Source organism: Danio rerio, chromosome 24 (assembly GCF_052040795.2).
Source record: "Danio rerio strain M-AB ecotype USA chromosome 24, GRCz13ab, whole genome shotgun sequence".
NCBI classification, from domain to species: Eukaryota; Metazoa; Chordata; class Actinopteri; order Cypriniformes; family Danionidae; genus Danio; species Danio rerio.
Genome location: NC_141044.1, coordinates 2,137,501 through 2,159,286, shown reverse-complemented (window position 1 = coordinate 2,159,286; position 21,786 = coordinate 2,137,501). Strand labels below are relative to the sequence as shown.

Sequence of the window (21,786 nt, the reverse complement as noted above, 5' to 3'; positions counted from 1 at the left end):
GCAGGTGGGTTGCGAGATAGCTCAAAAATGTACTCTCAGTATTATTCTATCATTTCTGGATTTCATTATTTATATGCTCTATTAAAATTATCGAAGTAGTGCACTTTCTCCAGTTCTGTGATTGATTACTTCAAACTCGGGGCAAAAACGGCCTCATCTCAGCTTGAACCAGCGACCTTCTTGCTTTGAGGTGACAGTGCTAAGCACTGAGCCATCATGCTGTCCTCAATAGTTTTTGCTATGAACCAATAAAATTTTTTATGCTTATTAATGAAACTTTTTAATGATACTTTCCTAATCCCTAATGGTTTGACCCATGTTTACTGTTATTAATAGGCTTGTTGTATACTCCAGTAATTGTTTAAACCCAATGTGGTTCCTTTTACGGTTAATTGTGTGTGTTTGAGGTAGCATACTTTCGAAGCGTGCCATGCCGCAATCCTGTTGCGTTCCGCAGTGCCTATCCTGCTTTGTTATGTGACGGTACTGTTTTGATCTACGTCGGCGGTCTGACTAAAGTCGACGGCGGTCTGCTTTACGAATCATTTTAATGAATGGCGAATTCCGCGCACACCTCCTGCGCTGAAGAGGGCGATGCTGGGAATGTCGCTTGAAGCCAAACCGCTGGCGCCAACCACATGGGGCGACAATATGGTGGAGGCGTGGCGAAGGATTAAAACAAACCTATGCCACACGTTTCCCACGGGACCCTTAACCGAACAAAAAACAAACGCTAATCACCAAACGGCAGCCGCCATGTAGACAGCCCGCTTCTATAAATGACTCTACATCTGGCCACGGCGTAGCCAACTATAGTCTGGCTTCCTTTGTTTATTTGTGGACCTCTACTTATGATCCACTTTAAATAAAGAAGCCTTTTGGACCAATTGGCAAACTTTCTGCTTAGCGAAAACCCCATAATTCACATCCTCATGGTCCTTCCTGTCCACCGCGGCTTTACCTCCCTTGTATAATTGTTAGCATATATCTGGAATTGCGCCTGAATGGCTGCTTAGGTGTTAATTGGTTTGAGAGACTGCTAATGGGGACAAACTGTAGAGCAGGACAGTTAGCTTGCTTTATGTTTTCCATAAAGAGCCCAGGAGCTGTCAAAGCCTATTTGGGTCGACCTGTCCTACATTGTCCATCATGTGGTTGTAAGCTCCAGCCCCCGGCGGGTTGAACATCCTGTTCATGCTCCTCTGGGACTTCACCAATGCAGACCCCGGTCTCACAATTAATCCATAACAGTCCATTTATAAATCACAAAGCAACGGCAGCCGTGTAACACGCAGAATTCTGTGAGCGTTTCACCACTGAAGGAAAACAGTGGTCCTTGTGTTCCCTAGATTCCTTACAGATAGCGAGCTTTGGAAAACAGAGGACGACTCAGACAATGCACAGACTCAAGACCTGGAACTAGTCTTGCTAATGTTGCACATCTTGGAGTTCCTTTCTAATGATTTCCACAGACCACCTGAGCAAATGTTATATTATTTAAGGTAATATAATAGCAAAAGGTGTCTTTTCAAAGCTTTGTCATGTGGGTCATAGTATTATTAGAGACCCATTTAACCCATAAAGCATCCCATGAAAATTAAATTTATTATCCAAAAGATTACTGTTGCTGTTACCAGTCTAAAGGCTCGTTCACAGAAAGCCCAATGGCAATTAATATATTTGTGTTTACATAAATAATAAAATATGTGCATTTCAGCTTATGCTTTTCATTCTGCTTCAGCTCCTTGTTACCAGCTTGTTTTGCAGATTAGTGAATCTTTGGATCCTATCATATACTCGGTGCAATAAGGCGCAAGACGTTTGGCGCAGTTTGTTGCTATTTTCAGACCAGTGCAGCATAATGTTCACGTTTTGTGCCACGCTGTTTAAATAGCAGATCCATTTGTGCCACTTTGTGGACTCATGGGTGTGCTGGTCTAAAAAGGAGGTGTGTTAAGGCGCATTGTTAATGTTTTGCTATTTTCAGGAACTGAAATAGACCGCGCCATTGACCAACTAAAAGCTGCTCCAAAGTCCAGCACAGAGCATGTTAGTTATGCACCTATGCAGGTCTAAACGCATACACATTGCTTAATACACACAGGATGGACAGCAATACACAAATACCTTTACAGATGAAAACAATTAAAGGATTAAAATAATACAAATATGATTATTTTGCTATATAAATTTAAAAAACACAGCCTCCATGCCTCATCTCAGGGGGCTTATTCAGTTTATTCATGACAATCTGCATTAGTATAATGTTATTATTATGAACATTATAATTTATTATATACATGTTTATATTTGTTTTAATAAAAACAAGTTTAGATGTGTTCTCCTGTGGGGTTTTGTAGACGCCTGCATCACCTTTCATCATCATTTAACTCAGTTTTCTGACCACACTTCATTATTATTGTTCATTTATTCATTTGCTGGAGAGTACAGCTGAATTTAGAAATAGTTTATAAAAAAGTCTTTGCGCTTAACAAATAAAATTAAATATGTGGGCTGATGGATGTTTTCAGTGGAGTGAGTTTCCACCGTTTCCTTACTCCACCAAAGTAAAGGAGTAAAGAGTAAAAGTACAGTAAAGAGGCTGAATGGAGGAGGCTCGTTCTTTATCCTCGCGCTGCAGATGCTCTGTTTAACTGTTTCCTCATAGTGAAGCGGTCAGTTTTTACACTTACAAAGTCCGCCATGTAAATAGCAAATACGCAACTGTCTCTTAAAGGGAACGTGAGATGAGACTTTGATTGGTTTAATTCACATTATGCTCAAAACACACCCAGAACACCAGAGAATAAACACAACCCTGTTAGACCATGCGCCAGGGCACAGAGCGAATTTGTCTGTGCTTAAAATAGCAAAAATGGATTCGGACCCTTAATGCTTTTGCACCATGAGCTTTAGACTCATTAAAATTTAAAAATGTATTTATCCAATCAAATTAATTTAATGATCGTACAATAAAAGCAACGACTATTTTCCCTGAGCATTTTCAAAGGAGACAAGACAAAGGCACTGGAAATCTGAGGTTATTTGAACTTTATACTTCAGTTTGCTAGCCTGGATGGCATAACATCTTTAAATACAGTTGAATTCAGACTTATTAGCCCCCCCTTTGATTTTTTTTCTCTTCTTTTTCAAATATTTCCCAAATGATGTTTAACAGATCAGAGAAATTTTCACAGTATGTCTGATAATATTTATTCTTCTGGAGAAAGTCTTATTAGTTTCATTCCAGCTAAAATAAAAGCAGTTTTTATTTTTTTTTTAATCCTTTTAAGGTCAATATTATTAGCTCCCTAAGCTAATAGGGAATAAAAATAATTTTGATATACCATCAGTATACAATGACTAGCCTAATTACCTCTAACCTGCCTAATTAACCTAATTAAGCTAGTTAAACCTTTAAATGTCACTTTAAGCTGTATAGAAGTGCCTTGAATACTAAGTCAAATATTATTTACTGTCATCATGGCAAAGATAAAAAAAATCAGTTAATAGATATGAGCTATTAAAACTATTGTGTTTAGAAATGTGCTGAAAAAAAATCTGCTCTGCGTTAAACAGAAATTGGGGGGGAAATTAAACAGGGAGACTTCAATTGTATTTATCATTTTCTCCTTGGTATAACCATTTGTTTCCACATAGTCATTATCTTTAAGTAATCCTTGAAAAGAGGGCTTAACATCAAGCATTGCTCTTCTTCACACTGTCAATTATAGCTTTAAATGCACTATTATATTTATTTATATTTCAATGGATTCTTACTGGCTGTGAGTGTTTTATCGTTTATTAGCTGATGACAAATAATGTTGTGAAAATGCTCCCAATAATATTGTTTCTCTACATCTTTATCGTTACAGCTGTGTTCTGAACTCTGGGGTTGTTTTACATTCAAATCAATCTTTAAAACGATGTCTCTGTCATCCCTCTAGTCATGGTGCTCGGTGTGAACGGGGGTTAACCTTACTGTGCAGTTTAGCTAGGTGTTTGCTGTCTGGAAGAGAGTGAGAAGTTTTTGATCATAAAGCGTCCATTTGGAAAAAATGAGTCAGGATCTGTGTTTTAACGGAAGTTCTGGCTATCCTCTGTGGAAATGTGGCTCTGGACTGTCTCACTGTCAGATAGCAGTGCTAAGAGTCTCAGAGATTGTGTCGGCTCTAAGAAGGTCTTCTGGATCATGTGTCAGTCATCATTCTACCTTCAAAGAGCAGCACTTGAAGGCTGTCAGCGTTTCTTATGAGCCACATCTTCAAAGACCATTTCTGCCCCTCTGGCTACTTCTGCTTCAGCCAATCCATACTTGACCATACAATTACTACAAAACAGCAGGGCACAGATTCACAGACGCATCTTTAATCATCACCTATCTTCAACATGCCCCCTGAAACTGGACTGTAAGGTGGAACCAATTAGGTATAGGATTCTGATGGTAATGAATCAAACATCATGTTTCACAATTTTGCGATTACAGCTCTAAAATATCTTCTTTTTAAATGTCTTGGTAAAAAAAAAACAACACAGTTTACAATAAAACAATAACATTTTATTTAAAAAAAAAAATTTAATATACACTTACTGCCCTAGCATCATGCAGTTGCTTCAGATTTGTCAGCTGCACATCCATGATGCCAATCTCCCGTTCCACCACATCCCAAAGCTGCTCTATTGGATTGAGCTCTGGTGACTGTGGAGGTCATTCGAGTACAGTGAACTCATTGTCATGTTCAAGAAAACAGTCTGAGATCTGAGATGATCACGCTTTATAACATGGTGTGTTATCCTGCTGGAAGTAGCCATCAGAAGATGGAGACACTGTGCTCATAAAGGGATGGACATGGTCAGCAACAATACTCAGGTAGGCTGTGGTGTTGACACCATACTCAATTGGTACTAATGGACCCAAAGAAAATCTCCCCCACACCATTACACCACCACCACCAACCTGAGCCATTGATGCAAGGCAGGATGGATTCATGCTTTCACGTTGTTGAGGCCAAATTCTGACCCGAGCATCTGAATGTGTCAGCAGAAATGGAGACTCATCAGAGCAGGCAACGTTTCTCCAATCTTCTATTGTCCAGTTTTGGTGAGTCTGTGTGAATTGTAGCCTCAGTTTCCTGTTCTTAGCTGACAGGAGCGGCACCCGGTGTGCTCTTCTGCTGCTGTAGCCCATCCGCCTCAAGGTTGGCCGTGTTGTGTGTTCAGAGATGCTCTTCTGCAGAGCTCGGTTGTAACGAGTGCTTATTTGAGTTACTGTTGCCTTTCTATCAGCTGGAACCAGTCTGGCCATTCTCCTCTGACCATCAACAAGGCATTTACGCCCACAGAACTGCCGCCCACTGAATATTTCCTCTTTGTCGGAGCATTCTCTGTAAACCCTAGAAATGGTTGTGCGTGAAAATCCCAGTAGATCAGCAGTTTCTGAAATACTCAGACCAGCCGTCCTGGCAGCAACAACCACGCCACGTTCAAAGTCACTTAAATCCCCTTCCCCATTCTGATGCTCAGTTTAAACTTGATCGTCTTGACCATGTCTACATGCCTAAATGCATTGAGTTGCTGCTATGTGATTGGCTGATTCAAAATTTGCTGTTGTGCCTAATAAAGGTGCAGATGTATCTAATAAAGTGGCCGGTGAGTGTATTTTGGTACAGTAAACATGTCAGGCTAAATAATTAAATACATATATACACCTTAGGAATGATAGAACAGAAAATGTTTGCAGCTTTAAACCCTGACTTTTCTAGACTGTGGTAAACCTTGAAACCGATTATGCGACTTTGCACTGAAACTCAACTCTTGGCTCGGTTTGTGAGGTCAATGAACTTGCTTCTTTATTGCTTTAAACAACATTTGCTTTCCTTAGGTATGGCAACTGTTTGAGTTGGGTCGAATATCCGTCGATTATGTTTCATAAGCGTTCAGCTTACATGCCATCTGAAGGAGGAGATTATCCTCTTTGTGTTGCACCTCTCCGTCTCTGCTGCCAAGGCGCGTTGCAAAGCAGATCAGCGTCCTCCTGCTGCAGAGCTGACATTTTGGCTCCCTCGGCATGCCTCATTTGTGGAGCCCAATACTGTGTTCTGCATGAAGGAGTTGCAGCTGTGTGGGTCAGCAGTGCCCACGTCTTGGTCTTCGGCGATGGTTTCAACCAATCCCTGGCATTGGTTGGCATGCGATGTTGGCCCGTTGTGCGAGCATCAGGCGTCCTTTTCTTATCTTGCTCGTCATGGGTTGTGAAGCTCCATTATTCCCTCCGCCTTTATCGTTTGATTGTTTTTTTTTTCTTTTTCATTGCATCTCCGCAATTTGATTCCACACCAGCTGTGTCTGATTGCATAAGAGATGAACTCAGTGGCGAAGCTCATTACAGACACAACTCTTGCACAATTAACTGGAGGAGGCTTTGTGCAAAGTTTCCCAACTCTCCGTGCTTCAATCAGGGGCTCGTTTTGGCACCTGCGGTACATTGTTAGGCAGTTCACATGTCTGAATGTCTCTCCATGCTTTAATAGAGTTGAGAGCGCGAGGAGGCTCGACTGTCCCCAGGCAAGCTGAGAGAAGCGTGACCGCTATTGATGTGTTTGAAATATGGACACCTTTTAAATGTGCTGCCATGATGCAACAATCAACCTTTATTTCTGTAGGCATGCTTACTGAGGGACGTGTTTTAGCTACCATGATGACCCACCACCTCCCCAGCTCTCCAAAAAGTAATTTAAAAACTTACACATGGAATAAATCATTGTTCATTTTCTTAAGGGTTGCTGCAGCGTTGTGTTTGTTTGTCTATTTTTGAAACCGAGAGCAGATTGATTGTTGTTCTGCGGTCTCGGATTGTATATTTGTGGTCTAGAGACTTGACTTATGAGGCTTCCACCACAAGTTGTTTCCTGTATATAACGGGAATGTCATCTCAAGGATCCTCATCTTGAAAGGCTTTAGAAATATCTCAATATAAAATCCGCGAGTCTTCGCTGCTTTATGGAAAGATTGATACACTGTGAGGTTAAATGTCCCTGTAATGGATGTGCTCTGAAAGGACGCAGTAACAGGTTTATAGCATCAAACTTCTTCGTTTCAGTCTTCGGGGAGTCATGCCAAGTCTCCTGCCTCATACCATGCATTCACAGGAGGTACTTATAAATGTGCATTCTGTTCACCAGGCGAATGCAAGAAAGACTTTTGATGTAAAAAGAAGGTCTCATTCAGGCGTAAATATACACTGAAGCTCAATAAAATTTAGTAGTCAGATGTTTGAACCTTGGCCCAGGGGCAGCGCACTTATAGGCGGGTCGACAGCAATACTTTCTGCTTGTTGCCGGCACCGACCCAAGCCTGTCATCAGGAGTGCCAATTAGCACTGATTAGGAGGCGTTGTGCAGGCAGCCGACAGATGCACTATGCCAGGCTCTCACAGCCCCCCCGCCTCCTCCTCAACACAGGCCGAACACAGTCCTGCTCAGCTTTCCTTACAAGGTCGAGCCAAGGAGATACTTCGGAGAGGAAGATCTGAGGCCTGCTGTCAGAATCAAAAATTATTCCAAGACCAGGAAGATTCATTTTCTGGGAGTTTAATGTTCTTGCAGCAAGGGAACAATACAGATTGCTGCATTCTGGTTGCTCAAAGAGCATTCCTTGGAGGACAGTTTTTAAACAGACATGCAAACATGTGATAAAGCATTGTCTTTAATCACTGGTCTGACAACAGTTTGTTTGGTAGAATCCTATTGATCGTATACTCATACCTGTTTGTCAGCAAATATTGTGTTAATTACGCAATAATAGAAGTTTTGTCCTCACAGAGTCTTGTGTACGAAGGGATTTCATCGGCTTAATGTCTTCATATGATTTTGGCACTGAATGTGGGATATAGGGCGGCATGATGGCTCAGTGGTTAGCACTGTCGCCTTACAGCAAGAAGGTCTCTGGTTCAAGCCCTGGCTGGATCAGTTGGCATTTCTGTGTGGAGTTTGCATGTTCTCCCCGTGTTGGCGTGGGTTTCCTCCGGGTGCTCCAGTTTCCATCAAAGTCCAAACACATATGCTGTAGGGGAATTGGTTAACTAAATTGGCCATTATCCCTTTTCACACATACAGACCTTTCCGGAAAATTGCCGGCAAAGGTTGTATGTGTGAACAGGTCCTTTTTGAAAATACCGGTAAATTCGTTCTGGCTGTTTTCCGGAAAGAGAAGTTGTAACATTACCGGTAATTTGCCGGAATGCTGCGCTGTGTGAATGCAGAAGGAAGATTGCCGTAATAAGCGCGTGCACGTCTAGAACGTGCTGACGTGAGACGTCTGCTTTAGCCAATCACAACAGTCAGACGCATTTACGTCCGCGCGGTTTGTGAGGATAAAAGCCTTTGAATAATTTTCCAGATACATTTAGCTGCTAGAAGTTAGTCAGGTCACGTTTATATGTTCTTCTTGATGCCAACTGTGTAAATAATAATCGATGAGATGCTTATGATAAGCCGTTGTTTGTTTACCTTCAAGCTTTGCGTGCGCCTATGAGCGCCTGCACACGCACATATTATGAACATCTCGACATGCGAAAGTGATCCTGCGAAAGTTGTTCACAATATTGATCATCCACAGAGTTTGTAATTTAGTCAAATGTTTACAAACACAAGCGCAGCCGTTTAAAGCTCATTTGTGGTGAATGATGTCAGAATTTACCGGTATTTTGGAATGGATGTGTGAATGCTCTTTTCCGGAAAATTTCCGTAACGTCCTCGCCTGTGTGAACAGCGCTTTTTTGAATATACCGGTAAAGTCTTTCCGGAAATTTTCCAGATATTTACCGGTATCACTGTGTGAAAGGGGCTATAGTGTATGAGTGTGCATGTAAGTGTGTATGGGTGTTTCCCAGTTCTGGGTTGCAGCTGGAAGGGCATCCGCTGTGCAAAACATATGCTGGAAAAGTTGGTGGTTCATTCCGCTGTGGTGACCCCTGATAAATAAAGGGACTAAGGCGAAGAAAAATGAATGAATGAATGAATGAATGAATAAATGAATGTGGTATATAGATTATCACAGTGGGCACCTTGATGTCAAATTGACATCACACCTAAGATACAACAAAACTGCAAATCGATTTGATGTCACAAACTTGACATTCATCTGACATGAGTTTGCATGTTTGACATGTTTTTGATGCCTGCTGGGTTGTTTTTGCGTCTATCAGATGCTACATTTGGCTCACTAATTCACTAGTTTAATAATTTAGAGGCCAAGGCTGTCCCAATATTGTGTTAATTGCTCAATAATAGAAGTTTTGTCATCTCACAGAGCCTTGTGTACAAAGGGATCGCATCGGCTTAAACATGAGCTCATTCTCTGATCTCATTGGGGTCCTTCAGTGCCATTTTGGATTCATTTTCAAACTAATTAGATTAGCCAAACTGCTTTCTGTTGTGAAATACAAGCACACACACACATTCAACCATTTTGCTGTGGTTGTTCTCATGGTAACAAGTTGTCTGAGGATGCTAAATGGGTCGGAGATGAGGCCAGGGCCAGAAGTGCTTTTCTACCACCATATCAGATGGTATTTGGGTCTGGACAGGGCAGAGATACATCCAAAATAAGCAGCCCTTGACCCAGACATGATTAATTTACATTATTGTCGGGTTTTCATAACTTGCATGGCAACCTTTTGCTCTGTGAGCTCCACAAATGTTTGTTTTTCCCCTCATGAGACACGGCTGATCGTGGGAACCCTGTAGCGTATCCTTGCTGGAAAGTCAGCGCTGGTAGATTATTTAAAGAGGTTATAGCTGATCCAAAGTGCAAATTGTTTTATCATTTAAATGGTTGATTGGTCTAATAGGTGATTCATGACTTTAGTTGGTCTAGGAACAACTTTTATAGCTCATTTTAACCCAAAAGCATCCCATCATTCTCCACTAGAGAAACGTACTAAAGTTAGTGTACTTTTATTAATTGAGCAGATGCTTTCAATTGAGGGACACAACAAACATTTGCAATCTACTGCATAGTTTTCATATCAAGAACCCAAATCAAGATTCTTATATATGGGTACCTATTATGAAAGAGGCATGTTTAATACGGCTGGAGCTAATCTCTGATGTAATGCAGTTCTCCAGGATCAAGATTTGGACACCCCTGCTAATTGTAATCCGAACTTATAACTACACCTAAATTGGACAAGTTTATAGATTTTGATAGAGTGTGCGCAATGTGTCTCAAGAGTGAGGAGGGATCCAGGGGTGAGAACGGGTGCACGACTTATTTGAGGACCAGGAGACTTGGGATGTCTGAATATCACTTTTAACATCTATAGTGAGAGGTGATCCAGTGGTACATCCTTGATAAACTGTCCGATGTGCACTTCTCACTGGAGCTCAGAGGAGCACACAGGCCCGTGCAGAGACCATCCAAAGGGCATGTGCAGGATAAATTTTTTGAAGAGCTGGGGGGGGTTATTGTTGTTGTTGCGCGCGTAATTAAGAGCGGTGTTGTCGCTCGTGTTCTGATCAGCTGTGTTGTCGCGCGCCTACTGAAGGGCGGGACCGAGGGTGTGTCGCGTCGCGGGGGCACTTTTGATCATTTTGGAAGGGCACTTTCTATCCAAGACTAAAAAGGGCATGTGCACTGCACAGGTTGAGCCCTATGTGTGCTCGTGCCTGGGAGCGCATGACAGTTTGTGGCTGTGTGTGTGTGTGTGTGTGGTCACGTGATGTGCGTTTTCAGCGGACGGAGGGCTGTTCAGAAATGCTAGGTAAAACACGGTGTGGATGTGGATGATTTTTGTTCTAAAATGCCATTTTAACACTAAGGCCCCGTTTACACTAGTGCGTTTTAGTTTTAAAACGGCGTTTTAGAATGAAAACGATCCGCGTCCACACTCGCGTTTTACCCAGCGTTTCTGAACAGCTCTCCGTCCACACCAAAACGCTGAAAACGCACATCACGTGACCACACACACACACACTTTGGCAATCGCTGGAGCCCATCTACCCAGATGAGAGCTCTGCTAGTCGGACTTCTCATCAAGCATCTCCCGCTGGATCTAATCTCACTATATTTATTAAACGGGATATTTCATTCATCTTGTTGTCTTTATCTAACGACATGTTCCCTGACTTTGGGCATTGGAATCGATTACTTGTTCTCAGGTAACGTGTTTTGGCTGAGCGCAAAGATAAGTTAATGATTATTGTAACCACGTGGACTATCTGTATATTGACTGATCGCTTGCCTTTATTTCCTATAATGTATAAACTTATTGTATGTTATACTTTTATAATGGCCATTATCGATTATTAAAACTGATATTCAGCAAAAGAGAGGCTGTGTTTCGTATTTTCACTGAAATTGAAAGGAGGCAGTTGTTATAGGCTCCGTTTTGTTATAAATATGCACACAGTGAAGATGACGCTATATCAAGTTTACATTTTATTGTTGAGAAAGTGAAACAACGTAGCCAAGGTGATGTGAATGAAGTTATAAAGTACACGATTCCCTGTGAAGATTGACGCGTGTCCTCGGTATGTTTTCCATATCAAACTGAGAAGAAGAGATGCAGCCTTGATCAAACTTGCGATGTCTGAACTTACACGGAGAAGATTCAGGACTGAACTGTGTGTTAGGCTACTTAATATTGAGGAAAAGCCCCAATCAGAGAGGCGAATGTTTGCAGCCCCGCCTCCGTTTTCAGATGTCTCCGTCTTTCCCCATCCACACTGAGACGGAGCAGCAGCGTTTCAGAATGAAAACGGCCTCTCCAGCGTTTTCGAAACGCTCCGTTTTCGGCGCTCGAGAACTCCGGCGTAGTGTGGACGGATGGCGTAACCGTAGCAAAACTTATGCGTTTTCAAATTAAAACGCACTAGTGTAAACGGGGCCTAAGACGCCTAAGTGTTTATTTTCCGTTAGCGGGTTTGCGACGGGGGCGGGGCGGAGGATCGGTGATGCCGGCTCAGCATTGTGTTGTCTATTGGCCATCGGCGATGGACGAAAGCATCGTCTATCGGCCCAACCCTATTTGACACGCAAATGAATTGAGTAAACCTAAAATGTTAACACGTCTATTTACACATGAATAGCATGATTTATCCGCACGTAGCTCTTCCTTTGTGAACACAGCATAATACATCAACTCTGCCGCCATCTAATATAATATCTGTGGTACTGCCAGTCTCTGTTCCGGATATGTTTATGATTGTAAATGTGTGAAGTAACCTTATCACAAGCAATGTACTTGTGATGACTTCCTGAAATAATCTTTTGTGAAATAAACTAAGCTTTGGGGTTATCCAGCACGGCTCTTTGATCCTTCCTCTCTATGTAATATTGGATGAACACAACACGTAGAAGAGAGAAGAGAACAAAGCATCACTGCTTGATTTGACTCCTGAATATTTTGCATTTTTTCAGAATGGATTAATTAATACGCATCAGACTGCAAGGTGCAAGGTTTGTTTTTGGAAATGAATATTTTTTGGATACAAATAATTTGGACTTTAGTATGCAAAGACCTTTTTTTCTGAGATAACCTCCTGGATGTACTTTATCCAACACAGGCTCATTACAGATACATGCTTAGGTCTACGTTTCTGGGGACAGCGAAATACTGAACTGGAGATACGTCTTCTTGCTGTTTTTGATTTTGCAAATCCACCAGAGGCCGCTGTGTATGCTTTTGATGATCTCAAGTTTCCCACCCCCGTCTCTAAACCCATCCGACAGTGCCTTTAATAGCAATATAGAAAAAATAAAGCCGTCGCAGCTGCGTGTTTTCATGAAGGTTTCAGCCTTTTCTTTTTCTTTCTTTCTTTCTTTCTTTCTTTCTTTCTTTCTTTCTTTCTTTCTTTCTTTCTTTCTTTCTTTCTTTCTTTCTTTCTTTCTTTCTTTCTTTCTTTCTTTCTTTCTTTCTTTATTAATGTATTTATTTTTTTATTTAGTTTAAACTAGTTTCTGGGACTGTTCTTCACCAGAGTCAAACCGCACGGTTGCGGCCAACTCAGCTCTGTGTCTGTCTTAAGTCCATCAATGTACTCGGCGAGCTACTGGAGAAACTGGTAACACTGGAAAAGCCAGTGTTAAGTGGAGTTAAGTGGTCAGCTAGTAGCGCTAACAGGAACAGAATATATTGGCGGCGTCATACCGACCTATAGCATTAATTTTAAAGACAAAATGGAGCCATACGTACCTCTGGCTACATAATTCACACTCTCCAGAAATGTAGACAGGGGTACATATCCACAATACGCATTTGTTGACATTATACCTAACAGAACATATATGACCAATCAAGTATTTCAGAGAGCCACATACTAAAAGTTAATGATAATAACAATGTCCTCTAACCTACATTCTAACTCTGCCCCTTTACCTGTTCTCTTGGCAAAATCATTAAATTAGTATGACCTGATGAGCCATCTTGGTCATGCCAGCAAGACACACCACCCCGTGCCGCCAACACACCAGCCACACCCAGCATGGGCTGTTCTGACCTGGTTTTTCCAGTAGGTATGCCACTGATTTCTCTCCAGAACACCACTGTGAAGGTCATTGAGTGAGTGAGTGTGTGATAGAGAGAGAGAGAGAGAGACTTGGCAAGAAAGAGACAGGTTCAGGCCTGCAATCCCACACTGCTTCATCCATCACAGGCTTGATAAGGAGAATGTTTAATTACACGTCTTCACCCTCCACACCAAGCCTGCGCCACCGTCCTGCCCGCGGAGATCTCACTCCCTGGGACACACCGAGACACCCACCCACCCTGTCTGAAAGTAAGCCGATCCAGCAGTAAATCAATGCTGGCCTAATTCTGAATAATTGAGGTTATTACAGTGCTGTCATGCTCACTGTGTGAATTCCCAACCGCATCCTCCAGCCTCTGCCCTCCCCTTCTCAACACGCCACACATTCAGATAATTAAAGATTTGAAAAGCGCTCCTTTTATTTTCATCTTTCCCCCCTTTGTCTTGCGCTCTCCACTTTGATTTTGTCAGGCGTGATCGTGCACATCCTGCGCGTGTGATCTGTCAGCGGGAGATCTCGCTATTGTGAGCTGCATCTACTTCCTGTTTACCTGGCAACCGTGCTATCCCAGGCTGGAGGTGTGTGTTTCTTTTTTATGTCTCTGTACCGTTCAGTATTGATAACCGAGCGGACCATGTTTTCGAGGGGCACTAGAGGGCAGAAGATACACATGATAGAGTCTGCGGTGGAGCAAAGATCATTTTCACTCCTCACTGAAAGCTTGTGAAAGAGTTTTGAAGGAACACTTTATGAGACCTTTATGGAAGATAATAAAACCGCACTACATGTGCTGAAAGTTCATCGTGCTGAAAGGTTTATTGTTTTGTGTACAGATATCAAAAAAACATGAAAGATGCATCTATATACACACACAAACCCCAAATTTGATTTGAGAAGTAGAGCAGAACTCATCCAAAGCCACTTCGATGTGTTTTATCTCAGGTTGATGTTTTGCTGTGAAAGGAATCTTTTGTCTACACTTTTCTTGAAACCCAAATTCTGATTAACAGGACTTTGCTTCAGAAAGATTTTCTGCTACTGATGCTTTCATTATTTGTCTGTAAAAACAACCTATTAATTTTATTTATATACTTATCCCTTTAACTGCTCCACCAAGAAAAAAAAACAATGTTTTTGCATTTCTTAGCTCCTAATGTCACTTGTTAACACACATTTTTGCAACACATGCCCTAATTTCTAAAATATCAGCCTCTCAAATGGTTGATATGTCGGTTTATGGTTAAAGTACCTTGGGCTTATTACATGTACCTTGAAAAATCTGAAAATATGAAGTGTAAGACCAATTTATAAAAACAAAAAAAATTAAAATTAAAAATAAAACATTTTTACTAAATCATTTTACTAAATCACCTTTATTTTGAATTATGCCATAAAATATTTCAGATTCTTATTTAAAATGCTTTTATGTGAGTAATCACTAAAGACTGTTTGTTGACACATTTAGCATGTATTTGGGCATTGAAGAGTAAAATTATTTTATTTTATTTTATTACCCCTTCTTTCTTTTAATTATTTAATTTAATTTAATTTAATTTAATTTAATTTAATTTAATTTAATTTAATTTAATTTAATTTTTATTTTATTTTATTTTATTTTATTTTATTTTATTACCCTAGAGTCTTTCTTTTATTTTAATTTAATGTAATTTAATGTAATTTAATTTAATTTAATTTAATTTTATTTTATTTTATTATTTTATTTTATTTTATTTTATTACCCCAGAATCTTTCTTTTAATAGTTTTATTTTATTTATTTATTTATTTTATTATTATTATTATTATTATTAATATTTTTTATTACCCCAGATTCTTTCTTTAAATTATAAATTTTATTTTATTTTATTTTATTTTATTTTATTTTATTTTATTTTATTTTATTTTATTTTATTTTATTTTATTTTATTTTATTTTATTTTATTTTATTTTATTTTTCAGTCAGCCTTACTTTGCTGTCAGGTTCTCCAAGCACACAGAATCTGTTCGCCGAATGTTTAGCAGTGAGACCAGGCAGCCGAAGTGTCACAGCACTTCATGAAAAGCTCAGACTAAAGCCGTGCTCAGACAGACGGGCCGAGCGCAGACAGACAGACAGCCTGACAGAGAGTTTGCAGTGCGTTTGCAGTGTGTCAGAGGTGGTGATCCAGTGCTGTGTCACTGTTATGAGGCCTGTTATGACACATGCGGCAGGCGAAAGGCTCTGACAGTCGTGTTCATAATCACCGCAGGGCCACAGACCCACTGCTGAGCTGAAAGCCCAGCGCCAAACACATCAAGAGCCAGAGTCATAACAGGAAGGCAGCTTACATTTTTACAGAAGGAAACTGGTGCGTGTTTTTGATGGCTGGAATGTGGCCACCAAAACATATTCAGACTTAAAGTTGCAGTAGGTGATTGTCTTCAGAAACGTGTGTTGTTGTGCTGGTTGAAAGTCTCTTCACAATCCAATAGTAATTACTATAGTAAATGATCTTAATGTGTTTATATGTATATTTATATTCTGGGTAAGGCATAAGACTAAAAACTGTTCGTTTAATTGAATATTGTCAGGCCGATAATTTCCAAAATTCTGATAAGTAGCTCAAACTGTCTCTCAACAAATGTAGATTTGAACAACTGCACATCTCTGTTCATGCAGATCCACCATTTGCAGGTTCATGCGCGCCGAAACGAGACAATCACAATGGTAAAATCAAATGCTGAATCAAAATTGGAGTTGGTTTTGCACGCTGGAGGAAGGAGGACACCATGGCTGAAGTATTTCTGTTAGACAGGATATGTTCTTTTTTTAAAACTAATTCAGTCACGCAGAGCTGATGTAGATTGTGTTGTTATGAATGGGTTATATGCACAGAAGTGTTGTTCAGCCTCTGAAATCTTCCGGTAAAAGATTGATGTGACTATTTTCAGTTTCATAAAGTCCTTTTACAGCATCAGTGATGTCGATTTATATTCAGTTTAAAAACAAAACATCAGTAAATAGTGCTGTTATATTCACACTGGTTCCTGTCTGAACAATGACAGCCTGTGACGTGCTACCTATTGTTTACTGCTACTTTAAATATTCACTCTGAAGTAGCATGTATGGTTTAGTAATAAGTGTAATAACTGCAATAACTACTTGCAAGTCAGCATTACTGAACATAATTGAGTTCCAGAGTTTAGTTTGCCATCCCATATCGCATTTCCTCCATGGGCAACACATAACTTAAGCTCCTAATCCAGGTTTCAAAGACAGGCACGTGATCTGACTTCCAAATTTGTAAAATGATTTTCTTTCGTAATATAATACACAAAAATACTGCCTGTGATATATATTATTTCCTATATCCGAGGTGTCTCCAAAAATACCCAATTGGTGACAGATCAGTCCTGTATACTTTAGATGTAAAATTAAAAACGTTCTGCCTAAATGAACTACTTTCTCAGTGATCTTTGACTGAGTGTAGAAAATGTTGTAGTACAATACCACATTTAATAACACATTTTTACTCCAACTCAGAACTCTAGTCAAGTGTTTGAAATAGGCTTAAGGGGTATCCAAATCTTGATACCGTCAAACCTCCTCCCTATTCTTCCCCGGTATCGTGTATTACCGTGCATAATAATATATAATAGCATATAATGTCATATATGGCTATGGGTTTTTCATCACAAGGTCCAGAGAACCCTGGTAGCTTAAGTGAGAATTGTGTACAAAATATACAAAATAAAAATAAGATGAAAGTAAATAGGGCAACACAGTGGCTCAGTGGTTAGCACTGTCACAGCAAGAAGGTCGCTGGTTCGAGTCCAGGCTTGGCCAGTTGGCCTTTCTGTGTGGAGTTTGCAGTCCAAACACGTGCACTATCAGGAAACTGAATAAACTTAATTGGCCGTATGTTTGAGTGTGTGTGAATGAGTGTGTATGGGTGTTTCCCAGTACTGGGTTGCAACTGGAAGGGCATGTGCTGTGTAAAACATGTAAGAACAGTTGGTGGTTCATTCTGCTGTGGCGACCCCTGATAAATAATGAATGAAAGTAAATAAACAGATAAAGGTTGATTAAAAATAAGTAACCAAATTGAGAAATAAACAAATAAATATGTATGCGAGTATTTATTTATTTATTTATTTATTTGTGCCTAAACCATTCAGAAACTGAAAACTGAGTGGAATATTGTTCCAGGATCAACATAGATGTTAATCCAGAAACACGTCCTATATAGTGAAATCAGGTTGTCGTTTGACATTTCTGCATGAGAGCACAAAGAAATGATTTACTACTAAACACACAACCGTGCTTCCCTGACAAGATGCGCATGACATCAAGCAATTGCTTTTCAATTTCACTCCGATTAATCACCCAGTCCTAAATTCATCCCTTTATCTTGTGAAAATGTGGCACAAGCCAAAAAGGACTGTGGTTTTTGCTGTGTCACTGCCTAACCATGTAAAACAGAGAGCTCTTCTGCTTGTTTATCTCTCCTTTAAAGCCGAACTGCTCCATTCTCCACACTTCTCAGCAGCAGCTCTACTGTTTTTGCAGTCAGAGCTGTCTGTTTTTGCACCATGTTGCTTGTATCATCTCACTGTTTCTCCCTTGTTTGTGAAAGTTTTTTTTTTTATTGTGTCCCTGTGTGGCCCCTGAAACACAAAGCTGCTGCTTTTTCCTGAGCTGCTTCAGTGTTTGCTTTGGCTTAGAAACGGCATGCAGTGGTAACCGTGGTTGTACACAGTTTTTGAGGCTGAGCGGAGGGAAAGTGGTGAATCAACTTGACATTCTCTAATATAAGGCTGGAAATCAAATAAATGCTGATAATATGGGATTGTTGGTTGTAGTCCCACATATACAGTATAGTATTTTGAATAATCGGAATAAATCTTCATAGCACTGAAGGAAACAAACAAAACAATGTTAACCCTTGTGTGCTGTTGGGGATGTTTCCAACCACTCTGGGCTCTTAACTTAGACACAACTTTCTCTGTGTTTCAGCAAATTGGAGGATTTTTGGTGACAAATAATATACTTTGAGAATTTTTCAATAATTCACCAATGAACTTTGGGTATATTTACTACCCTTTCATTATGTTAGGGCAGGGGCGCATCTAGGGGTGGGGCCACAGGGGCACCGTCCCCATTTAAATCGATTTGGCCCCTGATTTGCCCCTGAAGTCATTGCTGATTTATATCAATGCTCAGACGTAAAGATGTGCTTTAATTCATGTTGAACGCTGCTAGGGCGAAGCAGTGGCACAATAGGTAGTGCTGTTGCCACACAGCAAGAAGGTTGCTGGGTCGCTGGTTCGATCCTCGGCTCAGTTAGCCTTTCTGTGTGGAGTTTGCATGTTCTCCCTGCGTTATTGTGAGTTTCCTTAGGGTGCTCCGGTTTCCCCCACAGTCTAAAGACATGCGGTACAAGTGAATTGGGTAGGCTAAATTGTCCGTAGTGTGTGTTTGTGGATGTTTCCTAGAGATGGGTTGCGGCTGGAAGGGCATTCTCGATAAGTTGGCGGTTCATTCCGCTGTGGCGACCACAGATTAATAAAGGGACTAAGCCGACAAGAAAATGAATGAATGAACGCCAGTAATGTTTGTTTGTATATTTCATTGTCCCTCAAAGTGAAATTTTCTGTGAGTTCTGACACAATTAAAATGATAAAAGACAAACATGCTAAAGAATTACATACACAAAGAAAATCATACGCACACTATCGATCATAGACCAGGTCTAAATTACTATTTTTCTTGTATGACGAGTGCTTTTCATCACCGTCGCACGACTGCTTTGTTCCAAATAAGGGATAAAAATTGTTACGATGTTGCTTGGTGTGGTTCGTTTTTAAAACGGATTGTTCTTAAAACAGACCGAAATTGATAGTCATATGCGAGTAGACTAAACGTGCCATTCGTTGATCAGAATTACAAGGTTTATTTTCTGTGATTCCGCTTACAGCTGTCATGAATGCGTTATTTTAAATTGCCATTTTGAGCTGTTGTGTCCACGAAAAAGTTGCACTTCATGGGGAAATCGCTAGTGAAGGTAAAGACGGCTTCTGTGCTGTCATTTGCGGTGCAAAACGGACCCTTTCTGTTTAAAATCGTTGTGCTTTTTTATCTCTATAAAAAGGTTACAAAACACTTGTAAAAAAGGGGAAATTTTCTAAATTACGAACATCATTTAACAATAATCTTTGGTTAACATGACGTGATATCTGATATCTATGACAAACATCCTGTCTAAAAATCTTCTTCTTTAATTAGCTGCATCATGCATGACATTTACCACAAATGAAAGCTGCGCATCATCAGGTTAGGACTGAACAGACTTGAACATGTCTGAGATGAACATGAACATGGTCTGACATGAAGCCAGAATACAGAGTTAAAGTTATTTAAATTTGGTGAACTAATCCACACTCCAGTTTATGCAAAAAACTATATATATATATATATATATATTATTATTATTATTATTATTAAAGACATAGTTCACCCAAAATCAAAAGTTACTCCAATTTACTCAAGTTTCTTTCTTCTGTTGAAAACAAAATAAACCATTTTCTAGTGTGACTGCCCTCACTGGGTATTTTCTCTTTTTCAGACCATTCTCTGTAAACCCTAGAGATGGTTGTGTCAAAATCTCAGTAGATCAGCAATTTCTGAAACACTCTGACCAGCCAATCTGGCAACCATGCCACATTCATAGTCTGTTAGATCACCTTTCCTCCCCAATCTGAGGCTCAGTTTGACCTTTAGCAGATTGTCCAGACCATGTCTACAGAGACAAACTTAAATTAAATTAAATTAAATTAAATTAAATTAAATTAAATTAAATTAAATTAAATTAAATTAAATTAAATTAAATTAAATTAAATTAATTTAAATTAAATATAATTAAATATAATTAAATATAATAAATTTGAATAAAATATAATATAATATATTAAAACAAAATATAATGAAATATATTATATTATAATATAATAAAATATAATATATTATAATATAATAAAATATAATATATTATAATACAATATAATTACAACAGTTATAGTTACAACAGTAATTAGCTTAATTAATCTTCTATAAATGTGTGCAAGATATTAAATTAATTTTCAAGCTGAATGCATATTAATAAACAGATATCACAAATATGAATATACGTTAAATGTGAAATATGAAAATATGAAATATCAACCCGGAACAATACTCTTACTTATTAATTATTTTTCAATCTTTCCTGATGCATTATTAAAATCTTGTGTGTCTATTAAAGTTGTGCTTGTTAACGATTAATAATGCATTGTGAGGTAACAATAAATTAGATATTTGCATTAGTAAGCAGTTTAGGATTGATCAGTGTAATGATTTCAGTGTTGAACAATTGCATTAAATACAATGTGAATTGTGATATGGGAGCTACTTATAAACTAAGAGTGCTACTTTAGAAAGCCGATTGACAAAGGAACCATATTATGGGTTGGATTGTGTGCAGGACAGGCTGGCAGAAGCTTTTCTGAGTATAATGTGAGGGATGGATGTGTGGCCTGTGGAAAGCGCTCTCTCTTGCTCTTTCTCGTCCTCATATCTTCCCTCCCGGTGGAGTTTGTGGCTGCAGATGTCGGGTAATGACAGGGCTTTCCCTCGAGGCCTCGACCCAGACAAGCAGACCTGTGTGTGTGTGCATGTGTGTGTGTGTGTGTGTGTGTGTGTGGCTCAAAGGCCACTAGGGAGAATAGTGCAGGTAAACATATCAGCCAGAATCTCTCAATCTGCCACAACTGAGGAGAGGAAGGCCACGCTGAAGACTTTAACCTTCTTCTTTTGGCTTTAGATGTATTTGAATAGGGCATCGCAATGATTTGATTCCCTTTCTATGCCTGTGGTGATATAATGGTGCAGTTTGCCTTTTAGATATACGTCTGTTGTGTGTGTGTGTGTGTGTGTGTGTGTGTGTGTGTGTGTGTGTGTTTTGACTCTGAAGCTCAGCGCGTGCCCAAATAGACACTCCCACACCATGACTTTTTAGTTCCTCCGACACTCCCTCCTAAAGAGAGCTGGACACGCCCACTTCTCTGACTTTTTAGAAGTAGAGGTGTGAAAACACCCTGCTGAAACGAGGGGGTTTCATGGCCCTTTTAATAAGCAACTATTCACTGACCAACGTGTACCTGAGGGACTTGGAGAACTGGAGGAACAGTCACACGTCAGATTACCAGTAGTCAATTCGCACAGCACCAATTTTTACCTTATT

The 21,786-nt window shown here is 39.8% G+C and overlaps 1 protein-coding gene and 1 long non-coding RNA gene across 10 annotated transcripts in view; both read left to right on the top strand.

Annotated features, from left to right (window-relative positions):
- Window positions 1-21,786, top strand: part of pard3aa (par-3 family cell polarity regulator alpha, a) — a 647,780-nt gene that overhangs the window by 156,532 nt on the left and 469,462 nt on the right. The window lies entirely within an intron of this gene.
- LOC147837924 (uncharacterized) lies at window positions 7,508-14,839 on the top strand. Its single transcript, XR_015524660.2, has 3 exons — window positions 7,508-10,393; window positions 10,675-10,835; window positions 11,894-14,839. It is a non-coding gene; the product is annotated as an uncharacterized LOC147837924 (long non-coding RNA).